General features: G+C 39.4%; 1 long non-coding RNA gene across 1 annotated transcript in view; it reads right to left on the bottom strand.

The window, feature by feature from the left end:
- Nucleotides 1-15644, bottom strand: part of LOC149523804 (uncharacterized) — a 46300-nt gene extending 30656 nt beyond the window's left edge. Inside the window, exon 1 of the long non-coding RNA XR_016350480.1 lies at nucleotides 15434-15644. This is a non-coding gene — a long non-coding RNA (uncharacterized LOC149523804). The remainder of the gene's footprint in view (nucleotides 1-15433) is intronic.
- Between the last annotated feature and the right edge of the window lie 360 nt (nucleotides 15645-16004).

The raw sequence follows: 16004 nt of genomic DNA, 5'->3' as shown, positions 1-16004 counted from the left end.
ATTCAAAAGTAGCCATGCTCCTACAAAAGAATTTCAAAAACCTATTACAAAGGGAGACAGTTGAAATGGGATTAATTTGTAATTTCAATATTAGTTTAGGACTAAAAACGGATCTCCTTTGGTTAACACATTACAAAGGCAATTTGCCCTCTCTCATTTCTACCCTGTCTTGATTAGCTTACTTAACATGAGCAACTTTTTCCTTATATCTACCTCTGCTTCTGTAACTTCTACTCAAATTCATCTGATGAAATAGATTTTACCCACAAAAGCATATGCCCTGGTGCTGCAGGACTCCTCATTGTTTCTTCAAAGAATGAATTACGGTTTCCTAAGGGAAAAGTTGAAGACAGATATTTAGAGGTGCTGATTGTATGACTGAAGTTGCAGCAGCACAAACTGAAGCAACATTGTACTATGTCCAAAGTGGAAACTATTCGCTGTTGTATGGCAGCTAGCCCTTTACTTCTTTCACTTGCTTGAGACTGTGACAAAGTGGTAGATTCTACAAGCATATAATGGATACAGACTTTCTACACGCTGATGAGACCAAATATATGTGGCTAAAAATAGGATTCCCTATCAACAGATGACTCAGGAATATGCTGTATCTGTGCGTATATCTTACATTTTCTTCATTTCCAAAAGACAGGCTGCTAACACATTTAGCTGACTTGTCTTGGTAATATAGGAGGAAAATGTGTGGCCTTTCTGATTCCTAGGAAGAAATTCAAATATATTAGTTTTTGTGAGACAAGGAAAATAAGAAATGTGTGTGTAAACTGACTTGAGAGTATGATATTCACACACACACATAACATTAGGGATGTTAAATTGTGTTTAACCAGCTAATCAAGCAGTTGATAGAATTTCCATCGACAACCCAATTGATAAGGGGTGTGTGGCGGGGCTCCTCCCCGCCCCGTTCCCTTCTCCCCGAAATTAAAGCACTAGCAACCGGCCTGGAGGCCTAATCTAGTAGCCTCAACGGGCCCTGAGGCCTAGTCCAGCAATCGCCGCAGGCTCTGAGGCCTAGTCCAGCCTCCGGAATGGGCCCTGAGGCCTAGTCCAGCAATCACAGCAGGCCCTGAGGACTAGTCCACGCCCTGAGGGGTTGGGGTAGGGGGGTCCGGGCCCTCCCTCTCCACCGGACCCCAACCCAGGGCCCTAATGGTGGTGGGTGGTTCCCACCACTGGCTCAGCGGGGGGGGGGGGTACTCCTCAAAATGTGCTGAGCCCACCGGGGCTTTCCCTGCCCCTTGCCCTGGGTTGCTTCCTACCCCAGCCTTGTGGCCGACGGAGGTCCCACCTGGCGATGCTGGGCTGGCGGCGGCAACATCAGCTGGTCCCGTCTCTGGAGCGGCAGCACAGGGGGTGTCCCCTGCAGTGGGGCGGGCGACCCCCCGGTGTCAGCGTTGGGGGCGTGCTCACCCCAGGGATGGTAATAGAAATAGCAGCGGTCCCTCCGGCTCTGAGTCTGGCAGCCGGTCCGGTGGCAGGCCTGCAGCTTGGGCCGGAGCTCCTTCCTCCCCAGCGGTCTGCCCCAACTGAGCAGCCCGGCAGCCTTTTATAGTGAGGCTGCACTTCGAGCATGCCCAGTAGGGTTGCGGGGGAGGGGCGTGTTCTACCCAATAAACGGGCTCCTCTCCCTCCTGCTCAGTGTGGGGCAGGTTAGCCCCGTCACAGGGGGAAACTGCAGAGCCACAGCAGGGTTAGCGCCTGGCCTAGGGAGTTAACCCCAGTGTGGCTCTGCCTTTTAAATGTGTAAAGAGCCACCAGCAGCCACGTAGCTGGGGGACCGTGTGCGAACCAGGAATCAGCTGACTCCCGGCTGCACCCAATCCCAGACACTGTGCCTCTGCTTTTTAAATGTATTAAGAGCTGCCATCTTATCAGCTGCATATGCTTATCAGGTAGTCAACTAGTTGCTTACAGCCCTACACAACATACTAAGCACAAAACTGGACATAGCTGCTGGCCAGTCTATATGTAGTTGATATAACAAGTGTACTTTGTACATGTGCATTTATGACTGAGTTCCAGTCACATCCAGCAGCTATATCACCTTTTCTTTGCTGGATTTCTTTCCCCAATTCTTGTGATCCAGCAATACTGTAGCAATAGAATAATTCTGTTACCTGGGTTCCTTTCTCACTATGGAACCTGTAAATTTGTTTTTATATGGTGAGCCCAGGTGTGCAATTGTAGCTTGAAATGTATTACAGTGTGCAGATAAGATTTGGACAGTTAAGGGTGGAAAATATTGGTTTGACAACCTTGGGGCATCTCTTCAAATATATTTTTACCAACAGACTTACCTGGCATTGCCTGGGTCCTTCAGGGCAGGGGGCTTGCAGTGTGGGGGGTGTAAGAGTCAGGGCAGGGCTTTTGAGATGTGCAGGAGGGCATGCAGGAAGCTAAGGACTAAGGGAGCAGGAGTGAGGGTTTGAGAGTGAGGAGGGGCTCAGGGTGGGGGCATGCTATCTGGTACAAACTTTCTTTGACCACCTAGCACCCCTGGCTACCAGGGGCCTTTTTTCTCTCCCCTTTCCCCCAGTGCTGCATCCAAGGGCTGGAAAGGGAAAAAGTGTTTGGGAAAGGGGAGCCATCTTGCTTGCTGGCCATTCCTTTGATGGTACAGCTGCCCCAGTGAGCAGCTTCAGGATAGCTCTCCCTAGTAGGCTCGCTGGCCCAATTGGCCACTCTCATATTGCCTCCCTCCAAACAGCAGACCCTCCCTTTGCATGTTATGGAAAACAGTTATTTTCCCAGGGCTCCTGGTTGTCCTGGCACAACCAAACCCTGACTTCTTTAAGTTAAGAGATGAGGAAGCTGATTACCAAATTTGGTCGCCCTAGCACTTACCGCTTCATAGGAATTCTTGAACAAATGGACTCGCAAACAGACACACAGACAGACATCAGATAGATAGATAGATAGATAGATAGATAGATAGATAGATAGATAGATAGATAGATAGATAGATAGGCTATGTCTATACTGCCTATAAAATAGAGATATAAGGATCTTGCGCAAAAAGGGGTTTTTGTGCAAAACAGACATGTCCACACTTGTTTTTGCACAAAAACCTGTTGTGCAAAATGGATCAGAAGAGATTATGCAAATGAAGCGTGAGAAAATGCTAGAGAGCAATTCATTTACAATGCATCTTCCACAAAAAGTTCGTAGTGTAGACATAGCCTCAGATAGATATCTGAGTTATAGTCTGTCCTCTAATAATCATATACAATTCCAAGAAAAGTCCACTGGAGTTTCAACTACATATCTGAGGGCAGAATTTTACCCTTATTTAATTATTTTGAATGAATGTATTACAGTTTTCAATATTTATTTAAAATAGACCTCACATTGAAACATTTTATGTGGTTTGACAATGAGCTGGCACTCAAAGAGCACATATAAAATAATCCGAGGTAGACCCTCAACTGGTGTAAATCAGTGTAGCTCCACTGACTTCAGTGGAGCTAAATTGACATACACCAATTCAGGCCCTGCCTCTTCACTCAGGGCCTGATTTAGTGTTCATTGAAATCAATGAAAGATCTCCCAAAGATCCAGAGTTTCTGTGTGATCAGTATACTAGAATAATGGGTTGGCATAAATAAAAAATTAGGTCCCAAAGAAAAGCAAGGAGCTAAAGAATTCACTGGAACAAGGAACATTTTTGCAGAAAATCATAGAATCATAGAACCATAAAGCTGGAAGAGACCTCAGGAGGTTATCAAGTCCAGCCCCCTGCCCTAGGCAGGACCAATCCCAACTAAATCAACCCAGCCAGGGCTTTGTCAAGCTGAGACTTAAAAATCTCTAGGGATGGAGACTCCACTACTTCCCTAGGTAACCCATTCCAGTGCTTCACCACTCTCCTAGTAAAATAGTTTTTCCTAATATCCAAACTGGACCTCTCCCACCACAACTTGAGACCATTGCTCCTTGTTCTGCTATCCGTCACTACTGAGAACAGCCTTTCTCCATCCTCTTTGGAACCTCCCTTCAGGAAGTTGAAGGCTGCTATCAAATCCCCCCTCACTCTTCGCTTCTGCAGACTAAGAAGACCCAACTCCCTCAGCTTCTCCTCATAGGTCATATGCTCCAGCCCCCTAATCATTTTGGTTGCCCTCCTCTGGACCCTCTCCAATGCATCCACATCCTTTTTGTGGTGGAGGGCCCAGAACTGGACACAATACTCCAGATGTGGCATCACCAGAGCTGAATAAAGGGGAATAATCACATCTCTGGATCTGCTGGCAATGCTCCTCCTAATGCAACCTAATATGCCATTAGCCTTCTTGGCTACAAGGGCACACTGTTGACTCATATCCAGATTCTCATCCACTGTAACCCCCAGGTCCTTTTCTGCAGAACTACTACTTGTCTGGTTGGTCCCCAGCCTGTAACAATGCTTGGGATTCTTCCGTCTCATGTGCAGGACTCTGCACTTATCCTTGTTGAACCTCATCAGATTTCTTGTGGCCCAATCCTCCAATTTGTCTAAGTCACTCTGGACCCTATCTCTGCCCTCGAGTGTATCTACCTCTCCCCATATCATCGTTTCACCTGCAAACTTGTTGAGGGTGCAATCCATCCTCTCATCCAGGTCATTAATAAAGATATTGAACAAAACCAGTCCTAGAACCGAACCTTGGGGCACTCCGCAAGAAACCAACCACCATTCTGACATCGAGCTGTTGATCACTGTCTGCTGGACCCGACCTTCTAGCCAGCTTTCTATCCATCTTACCATCCATTTATCCAATCCACATTACTTTAACTTGCTGGCAGGAATATTGTGGGAGACAGTATCAAAAGCCTTGCTAAAGTCAAGGTATATCACATCCACTGACTTTCCCATGTCTACAGAGCCAGTTACCTCATCATAGAAGCTAATCAGATTGGTCAGGCACGACTTGCCCTTTGTGAATCCATGTTGACTCTTCTTGATCACTTTCCCCTCTTCCAAGTGTTCCAAAATTGATTCCTTAAGGATCCCTTCCATGATTTTTCCAGGGACCGAGGTAAGACTGACTGGCCTATAGTTCCCTGGATCAGCCTTCCCTTTTTTGAAGATGGGCACTACATTTGCCATTTTTCAATCATCTGGGATCTTTCCCGATCTCTATGACTTTTCAAAGATAACGGCCAAAGGCTCCTCAATGACATTTGCCAACTTTCTCAGTACCCTCGGATGCATTAAGTCTGGACCCATAGATTTGTGTACATTTAGCTTTTCTAAATAGTTCCTAACCTGTTCTTTACCCACCAAGGTCTGTCCATCTTCATCCCATCTTGTGTCACTTAGTGCATTAGTCTGGGAGCTGACCTTGTCTGTGAAGACAGAGGCAAAGAAAGCATTGAGTACTTCAGCTTTCCCCACATCATCTGTCACTAGGTTACCTCCTTCATCCAGTAGGGGCCCCACACCCTCTCTGATCACCTTTAGTAGAAAATGATACTACTTGCAACACTGGCAAACAGACAAACAAACAATTGTTATGTATTCCATTTGACTAATATTAGAATTTATAGATCTTCTCTTCCCATTTCAGATAAATCAATGAGTTAGCCTTTACAATACAAACTGAGACTGAAGAAAGAAAGAAAGAAAGAAAGAAAGAAAGAAAGAAAGAAAGAAAGAAAGAAAGAAAGAAAGAAAGAAAGAAAGAAAGAAAGAAAGAAAGAAAGAAAGAAAGCCACATGCCTCTAACCTGTAAAACTAACTCACATCTTTATTTATTCATAAATCTTATCTAAAACATGCTAACATTGCATGAGGCTTTAAAAGTAGAGGTAAAAGAGAAGATTGTTATTCTGATTAAGAAAAAAAACAACCCATCAAGCCCAGAAAATGTTAACTGTGTAAGAGGTTTGAGTGCTGAAAAACTGACAAAAGCCAGGAAATTCAAGTGTAAAGTTCATGTAGCATGAACGGAAAAGAAACAAGAAAACAGACTTAAGAGGAAAAGGTCAGCATTAGCTTTCATTACTATATTAACATGATTTCACATTATTTACATTTACATAAAGCAGCATAATTTTTCGTAAAAATGTTAAAATGTGCTCAACTTTTAGACTCATAATTATTTTAAAGGTGTTTAAAAATATCTGTAACTTTGCAAAATAAACATCACAAAGGTAATCAACATATTTTTCATTATGAGGCTCACCAGTTGAATTTATTCTGCCAATATTGTTCTTGTTTCCATACACAGATTATATAAATGAAATTATGGTTTGGCATCCAAACTCTCATTTATAAAAAATGTTTCTGTCCCTCTGTCTGAAAAGAGAGTCTTCCAAATATGAATCATTTAAAATATATTCAGTAAAACTAATTACTAGACTCAGAAGGATTAGATTTTCCTTAGAAAATTTCAGTAAACACTGATTTCACCATATGCACACAAACCAAAACAAATTATATTGATCATAATCAAAATTTATAAAGTAAGAAAAATGCTTCCCAAGAGCTTATGAGAGCTTGATATAATAATTATATTGTACATATGATTTTGACAATTTTTATGTTTTAGTGGTGCTAAAGTTTTAATTTCTTGAATCTCAAAATCTCTTATTCATTATTGTCTAACTGCCAATATAGTTTCTTGCAACTGTGAAAACTGAAATGGATAACATTAAAAATTGATTAAAATTAACATTGATATTATCCTTCAGAATTATAAAAAATAAAAATACATTTTTGCCATACCCATCCATAATGCATATTATTTCTCAAATTTGTGGGTGGCATATATATCTCAAATATGTATGCAATTCTTGAATAAATATAAATAAGACCAACTTCTATACAAACATACAAGACTTTTGCACTTTTATAGATTTGTGTGACCTTAGCATATTTTTGTAATATTGCCCATATTCTATAGGGTTATATTTCCATCTCATTTAATGAAAATTAAAAATGTTTTCTTGTAATCTTCCTGTCTTGAATTATTAGACAGAAATCATTCAGAAATCGAAATTATGTGCAATATTGCATATACAGTAAGGAACAAGGTCCAAACAGAATTTTATTCCATTTTGACTGTTGTAGTTGGCAATATGGAGTATTAATAATTCAAAATGTATTAGAAACCTGAAGTTCATAAACTGCACAATGTGTCTAAATTATACTTTGGTGTTTTTAATGAAATTATCCTCTGTGTACACGCTGAATATTGCCGCCACGTTGCATGATTTTGTTTTATCCACAATGTCATCGTTCATGGCATAATGAACTAAAGAAAATTAAATAAAATTAGTCCCTAATCCTGCTATTCATTGCCAAAGATATGAATGTGTGTCTATGTGGGTGCAGAGGAGTACCCATATATAGAGGATTTCACAGTCCAGGTCTCATGGTATTTTGCAGTCTCTTCTCTGGAGCTGGAAAATAATTAATAATCTCAGATAGAAATACAAAGGTTTCTGGGATGAGAAGTGGTCACTAGGGAAACAGTCTGTTCTTTTCATGTCACAAACAGACTATGATCAAGCATTCCTACACTACATCTACAGTGCAGCACCATTTCAGGATACCGGAGGTATTGCAAAATTCCTATTCCACATCTTTTGAGGGCGCCCATTATTTCGAAATATAATGGGGTTGCTATTCCAATATCCTTGTAAACCTCATTCCATGAGGAGTAAGGGACGTTTCGTAATAGTGATTTATTTCAAAATAAGTGCTGTGTAGACGGTGCCAAATTTCAACATAAGCTATTTTGAAATTGACTCAAAATAAGCTATGCAATTTGTGTAGCTCAAATTGTGTCGCTTATTTCGAGCTATGGGTGCAGTGTAGATGCACCCCTAATGTGCTGTACTGTTAGGGTGCATCTATACTGAGCCATAGCTCAAATATCTTATTTCAATTTTATTTCAAAATAGCTTATTTCATAATCTGGTGCTGTCTACACAGGGCGAAATTTTGAAATAACCTACTATTCCAAATCATCCCATACACCCTTGTGGAATGAGGTTTACAGGGATTTCAGAATAGTGAACCCATTATATTTTGAAATAATGGGCTTGTTGTGAAGATGCGGGATAGCTCTTTTGGGATACTCCGGTATCCAGAAGAAGCGTTGAAGTGTAAACGTAGCCTTATAGGCACGTTGGTTACAGGTTATATAGAAAGATCTTTGTTTTGTTTTGTTTTATTTTGTTTTGTTTTGGGGCAATTCCTGTTGATGAACTTGACAAGCTACCGAGAGTTCTTCCTCAGGTCTGTGTAGTGCAAAAACTTGTCTCTTTCTCCAACAGAAGTTTGTCCAATAAAAGATATGACATCATTAGCTTTGTCACTCCTAGTTTAGACCTTCTTGAGGAATTATTGGCGTGACTGCAGTCAATAGCAAAATTTCCACTGATTTCAGCAGCATCTGGCTTACACTCTGTATGCCTAGAAATACCCTACAGCAAATATTTTTGGCTAAAGAGAGAGAGAAAGACAACAGATCTCAGGGATATTACAGAAACAACTTTTATGCACATATTTCTTAAGTCACAGGAGATAGAATAAAGGGATTAATAACATTTAATCCTTTTAAAAGAACACATTTTTCTCTTTTTAAATGTTATAACCATAGGTTACTATCTCCACCTAAAGCATTTCATTCTTTATTATAATTTTTGTTTTAAATATTTCATTATGACATCATCTAACTATGTATAATTTCTCTGGTCTTTTATGAAGACTTTTAACACTGAAATTAACATCAGAATGTAAGAAAGTACCTTCTGTAAATTCCTGAATCTCCTAGGAAGGAGGAATGAAATGTGATGCTAATTTAATTTAGTAATTTGTTCTCTTCTCCCTGAAACACACAATTACTGCTTTTGAAAGAGTTTTTTTTTTTTTTTCGTTTTCCATCAGGCTTGGACTACATTGAAAGTTGAGTCGGAGAGTAAAGTCTAGCCTGCAAACATACCCAACTTCTGCTACTCAATGTGTTACAAGCCAGAACATAGTGTTGAGAGATTTATTTCTGAAAATGGCATGTTCATTATCATATTTTTAGTATATGAAAACAAAAGAAGAGTTCAAAAACATTTCATAGTAATCAGCTAAATATGAAATGTGAGATGAAAAACATTTGTGAGCACATGTGTGTGTACACATTTAGTGTAGAAATAGTTGATCAGATGAGTTATTTCCTGCTCTGATCTGTATTTTTGTATTCTTCTTTGAAAGGAAATGGAAATAGCTGATCTGACTTCCATCAGCACCTAAGAGATTGTCAGCAATTTGTTTTCTGCAAGAACATTTACGAATATTGTGATGTAGCAGACAGTAATGATCACCCACAAAAACTGTACCAATCACAAGAGTGTTGCTAGGCACGCTCCAGTGACTGATACATGCCATCATCTGCAAAATATGGATTTCTTTTCTTTTCTTTCTCTCTCTCTCAGGCTACACACTATCCCTCCAGGTTCTGCAGTCTGGGTTTGATTAAATAATTATAAACTTCAAGCAGCAGATCTATCATTTACATTCTTGAACATGCCAACATGTGCCCTTTGTGGTGATGCCAACCAATACCAAAGCTTCTCTCATTATTGTCATTGAAAAGACCATGGTTCAATGTTTGTGTTGTTTCCTGGATTTTGGTGATATGATGTTGCTCAGCAGTTTGCCGTTAGTGCCAACCACACTAAAGGACTTCATAATAAATCCTTTCTATATTTACTCAGTGCACCACTGTGTCACTGACATTAGCATTTTAGGATGTTATGCTCCAAAGCACCTATTTTTTCCATTTTAACTCCATGTTATTTTAAGTCCTAACAAAAAATCCATGAAAATGTGCTTTGCTTCATTTTTTGTTTGACTTTTGTCTGTTGTGTTTGTTTCTTGAGAAGACATAGTACTTGTAACTTCTTGGTAGACAGTAAAGATAAATCAAACTAGCAAACAATGCAGAGTGTAGCATTGAAAAGGGTAATGCACAAAGATCAGTTTAAAACATCAGATGCTGCCGCTTTCAGAAAAGCATAATGCATAGAAAATGAAATGGCATTGTACAGTGGTAGGGCCATATCTCACTCCAAACTACTAACTTCGCTGAACTGGACTCAGGAGGTTTGGGCTCTTTCTCTAACTAAAGCAGTACAACAAACTACAGAGAATGAAAATCAATGCAGGGGTTTCCAAGCAACGCTCTCCTCAGGGATGTTGTCACACACTGCTTCCACTTAACTAGTAATGAAAGCCAGGCAGCGGGGTTTTAAGCAGCAGGCCACAGGGTCCCCAATTAGTATTCTATCGCCTGGCTTATCTATCTCATTACCTGAGATTAAGCAGGCAGAAATATTGCAATACCAACAGGTGCTCAGAGGAGTACCCCTAAAACCCTCTATATTGAGGCCATTCCCCCGGTCCTTTGCACAAGGGTTAACTTTACCACTGTGGTCTTCCAGTCTCAGCCAACCTGATGGCATTGTACCTGCTGGCTCTTCTCTCTGGAGAGAAGACAGAAATAATGGACAACTGCTGGTCATTCTTCTCTCTTCAGGGAGTAGGAATAGTGGAAAGTCTTGGGGAAAGACAGGAAAAGGCAGGAATTTCTGGGTGATAAAAGGATTTTGAGGAAGAAAGGATACAAAGAGTGACTGATTTTTTTAACATTGAGAAAGAATAATCAGAATAATAGATCTGAAAGGAACCTTGAGAGGTCATCGACTCTAGCCCCCTACACTCATGGCAGGACCAAGGACCATCTAGACCCTGACTGATTCTTGGGGTAAGAAGATATACTTAGAGAGAGTGAGGGGCAAAAAAGAGATTTGAGGATGGGAAAAAAAGATAATCTGTGCAAAAATGAGTGTGGGGGATGTGGAGAGAGAAACAATGAGATTTTGTGGGAGGAGAAATTTACAATTTGAGGGGAAAGAAGAGATAGTGGAGGAGGAAAGAGAGACCTGAGAAATCTGATGAAAGTTGCTGCAAAAAGGACGTTGTAGGCTGAAAAGGGAGAATGAGACTAAAATTGTGCTATTCGCAAGGGTTTTGGTTTTGTTTGCTGAAATAAACGGTGGTTAGAATCTTTTTCAGTTATCAAAAAAACCTGAGTTAGCCAATTTTGAGTTATGATACGATGGAAATGGACTTCGCTGAAAATTTTTGAAAATTACCATGTGGCAGAGGCCTCACATGCAAAAATTGTATTCCCTAAACCGTGTATTCTGGAAGTGTGTGTAATCAAGGGATAGCCAGAAAACTGTACTGGGATCATAGCAAATCCAGCTATTCTAGTAATATGCAATGTGAATGCACACAAGTCTGAATGATGAATCCTTATACATGTAACCTATCCTTATGAGAAGTTCATGGCACAAGAAGTTTAATTCCTTATGTTATGTTATGTGTCCCAGTCCTGCAACTGACCTCCACGTGTTGCCCTTACTCACTGAATACTACTACTGAAGCCCATAGATATAATTATAATTTGCTCCTGTATTGCTGTTTATTAATAAATATTGTACATAAAATGCTATTAATACACTCGCTATATTGCTCTAAGTGTAAAGGTGCCCAAAAATGGATGTAAATGTAAATTTCTGGCATGCCAGTTGTGAAAGGACTTTTGCATTATATAAATCAGGCTTACTGTATCTTCTCACAAGAATAAGCACTACTCAAATGGATCATTTGGACATTTTCATTAACTACAGAGCAATAATAAATAAAAATGAATATTAAAAATTTCTTGTGATGAAAATATAATGAGCCATCTGATGCTGAGAGAGAATATATGTTTTTACAAAATAAAGATAAAACCATATGAGGATTTTTGCTCATCAAATTGACTGTAAGGGAAACCCATTAACCTATAGTTTACCAACTTTTCATATTGTAAGAAACATGAGAATTTACAAGTGTTAAATTGACCACCAGAGGGCACTCTTATTTTTCCTGGAAAACAGAGACATATTTAGACTTACAAAGATATATTAACTGAAAAACTATATTAAAGAGTTAGTATAGCCAAAATACAATGTATTCCCCTCTTCATACCAAGATCTTTGTCAATGCAAAATTTTGCAAACCACTGGCTGATGACGATAATTGATGTTTTGCTTCTTCGCTGCAAAAAATTACAAAGCAGTATTTTTCTTGTAATTGGGTTACATATTCTTCCAAGCACCTATTAAAATATTTCTTTATATGTGATGCGAGGGTAGGTATGTTTGCAATCACAAGAGAATAAATACTGCAGTCTATTGAATTGTCCAACCAATATCCCAGATCTCTTTCGAAATTAAACCTGTGTCATGTGTAGGAAGTAATAGTAGTGTTGTTACTTTTTCTAACTGAAGGCACTAATGATGATGTAAGGAAGCATAAGACTCTAAAACAAGTACATTTTGAGTCAAATATGCATGTACAACTGTGCTTCTGCCTATATGAATTACATATATACACTATGTTCTAAGTTCACTGGCCCAAATTTCTTCCTCGGCATATCCTCATTACTGTGTCACAGTAATTATTCTTATGGAAAGGCATTATTATAGAAATAACATTGAAAAGATATGCCAACTTGTTAAAAATGAAATATCTTTCAAGGTAAAACAATCAGTGTCGGCCTATTTACTCTCAGAAGTAGGTTCCTATTGAAGTTAACTTGAACCATTAGCAGTTAAAGGTAGGTTAACGTTTTATTAGAACTTACATGGAGAAACTGCATTTTCAGTTCCATAGAAATAAATAAGGATCAATTCTATTGAAGCAAGAGTCATTACTTCTTGTTTACAGTTACAACAATGAGCAGAATCTCTCCCCAAATGTTGACACTGCCTATGTCTGTGTTACTACCAGCAACCACCCCTTTTGGCTTCTGATTGTTTTTTCTATAGTGAATATATAATTAGTATTGGGATATATGAATATTATTTCATCAGTGTATTTCACTGGAAAATATTCCTAATAAATTCAGCCTAAACTATAATCCAAGTACTTCTATTTATAACTACTTGTTCTGTTGTGATCTTTAACATGGCAGTGTATATCAATGCCAAAATGACAGGAAGATGAAATTAAGGAGCACAGTGGGAAAAAAACCATAAAGAACACCACAGTTTGAAAAATACTGTTGCAAATAATGAATCTCTGCTTTACATGACATCAAGTTTATGATGAAATTACCCATCCAATTAATTAATAGATTTATGGCAGCACTTAAGTCAAATTACAGCTAATTAGCTCAAAATCACAGATTCTAGTTTTTTGTTTGTATAGTTTTAGATCCAGAAGAGAGCAATTAAAATCATCACCATAAAAAAGGCATGCAGCATTTCAGGGATTCTGAGATACTGGGGAATACAGGAGATATCACTACCTGTTTAATTTATTTTGCCTGCCTCCCTCTGCGCTCAGTAAGTCTGCTATTGGGTTGATGCAATGCTTGATTTGTTATTTTATACCAGTATGTACGAAGTTCACCTACTCTACTTATGTTTTTACTTATGGGACCTAGTTCATTACACAAACCACTACTGCAAGAATGATAGAAAAGTCTGTTGAAAGATATGAAATCCCTGTGATACAAAAGTGGCAGTGATTATTCTCTCACTGTGACTATTGGGAAAGAAATTATTTTTGGTTTGATTTTTGGATACCACATGACTGGATTATAGATTTTTATAGTATTAGCAATGCTATTATGAGCAGAGACAGGCCACAAACAGCCAGCTGATCCTTTCCACAGGAATGGGTTTATCTATCTGTCTGTCTGTGTGTCTGTCTATCTAGAGATGAGCCTTTTTCATCACCTTTTGCAAAACTAAATCATTTCTGCTCTGGTACCTGTGTGCACAAAGTAGTTTGCAAATGGGTAATATACAATGTATCATGACCTGTTCTTTCCAACAGACTTCAGCAAAAGTCAGGTAGCAAGCTCCTCAGTGAGTGAAGTGCCAATGATTTCAGTATAGCTATGCTGATTTGCACCAGAGGAGGATCTAGCTCAGGAACATTTGACATGGTCATATATTCAGTTATGCACAGTGCCTTGAACTGGAAGTGGAAGGAAGTCATTATGTTCTAATCTCTCTCCCTCCTCCTCTGTTTTTCTTTTGTCCATCATCTATGGAAAGAAGTCACTTATTTACATCTCCAAGCAAACACTTTGGTAGTGCCACATGATCCCTTCAAGAGACTATCCCCAGATCAAACGTGAGAGCTTTCATTTCCAGTTCAGCATCTTTTGGAGTTTGGCCCAAGCTGTCCAAAGTGAAGAAAGCAAAGAGGAAATTGTTTCCTAAAAGCCAGCCTGTGGTGTTTGTACTAAGTATTTAATTGTACATTGATTAAGACCAATTTCCAATGTCACAGCCAAGTGCAAGTATTGATACCAAGAAAAATGACAAATGGGTGCCAAATGAAAATATGCTGTTTGTATGCCATTGCATCTCTTTTTTTTCCTCCAGAGGCCATCTGGACCAAATTATTCATTAGATATTTTTTTCTCTGCATAGCAAAGTATACATATTTTAAAAAAACATCCCAACTAATTAGGCCAAGTTTCCAGACCTAGTATGCCAAAATGCAGCTAATAAAATAATCTTCCCCATCAGTTACTTCATCTCAGGCATGACCTCTTTGAGTCTCTGCACAGTCACCAGATCCCTCACTTCGTCAAATTTAAATGTCACGTCCTTACCCACCACATCAAGTTTAAATGCCACACTGCAGTGCAGATCAACATTCTAATAGTTGCATGAAATCCATTGTGTGACTCATCACCCTTATCTACTCTTGTCACATGGCAGTGGTCACTTGCCACTGATTCCAGCAGCTGCTGTTACTCCTTTCCCCGTACCTCTAAGGTCACCCTCAGTACCCTAAAACTGCATCCATGCCTCTAACTATGGTACCTCACTATATATCAATTCCTTCCTAATTCTGCTCCTCAAAGCAATGAAACTCTTTATTGAAATCCTTCCAGTAGATACACTGCTTTCAGGATGGCAACAACAGCTCAGTCAGTCATTATTATTATTAATTAAAAAGAACTACAAATATTGAGTGAGCCATGTAGAAGTGCTCATGTCTCAGCTGAGGATTATTGATGTATGCCTTGTCCTTTTTCACTCATCCCCTTCTTAACTCTTGCTGACATGTCACATCTGAAACAAGAATGGAAGCTCCTCAATTCCTGGACTTTGTCTTTCTAGGTGGCCTCTCAAATGCCTAATACCATACTAAGTGCTGTTTTAAAAGTTTAAACGCAAATTTAAGACATTGACCAAACTGTAGCAGAAAGTGTCTGGCTTGATACTATTAATAATCGCTGCCTTGAGCACTATCAAATACTGCTCCTGTGATGTGTAAACAACAATGTATAAAACAAATAAAAACAAAACAACCCTTTACTCTCCTTTTCCAGCCCACCCCATGCACACTCACCCCACAATGTTTTCTCCATAGCCTTGTGCTCACATTTCAAGAAATTGCTGCTGGAATCTGGTCTGCTGCTAGAATGGAGACTTTTTTTTTAAAGGCTAAATTCCAGACAGTCCATCTGGGAATTTGCAATGTTTGATATTTTCTCTTTCAGGTAAAAGAGAGAAAAACAGTATGTGTAAGGCGCAAGCAAATGACATCCTGCAAAATAATCAAACCCCTTTCCATAGCTAACCTTTCTAAATAGAGAACAGACACACAGAACAAGGCTGCAGTAAGTGAAATAGATCACAAGGTATCCGTGATTAGAACATCATGTGCGAGAATGCATTCAGTCCGGAGCTATGCTGGGGCTCCGTATCAGGACAGACTCAGCCGCCAGCATTCAGTGTGGTTAAAGACACGGGGGGGGGGGGGGGGGGGGGGGGGAGGAATGAGAAAACAAAAATGCACAGAACGTGTTACAGTCTATGGATTAATGGGGAGCTACAGGTTCAGGTTACATGATTTTAACAATGAGTTCTACATTTTCAAATACTTACCTGAACTCATTCTGGGCATGGAGTTGTTTTAT

Source organism: Pelodiscus sinensis, chromosome 11 (genome assembly GCF_052426305.1).
Source record: "Pelodiscus sinensis isolate ZL-2025 chromosome 11, ASM5242630v1, whole genome shotgun sequence".
Taxonomy (NCBI): domain Eukaryota; kingdom Metazoa; phylum Chordata; order Testudines; family Trionychidae; genus Pelodiscus; species Pelodiscus sinensis.
Note: the sequence above shows the minus strand (reverse complement) of the source record. Positions and strands in the feature narration are given on the sequence as shown.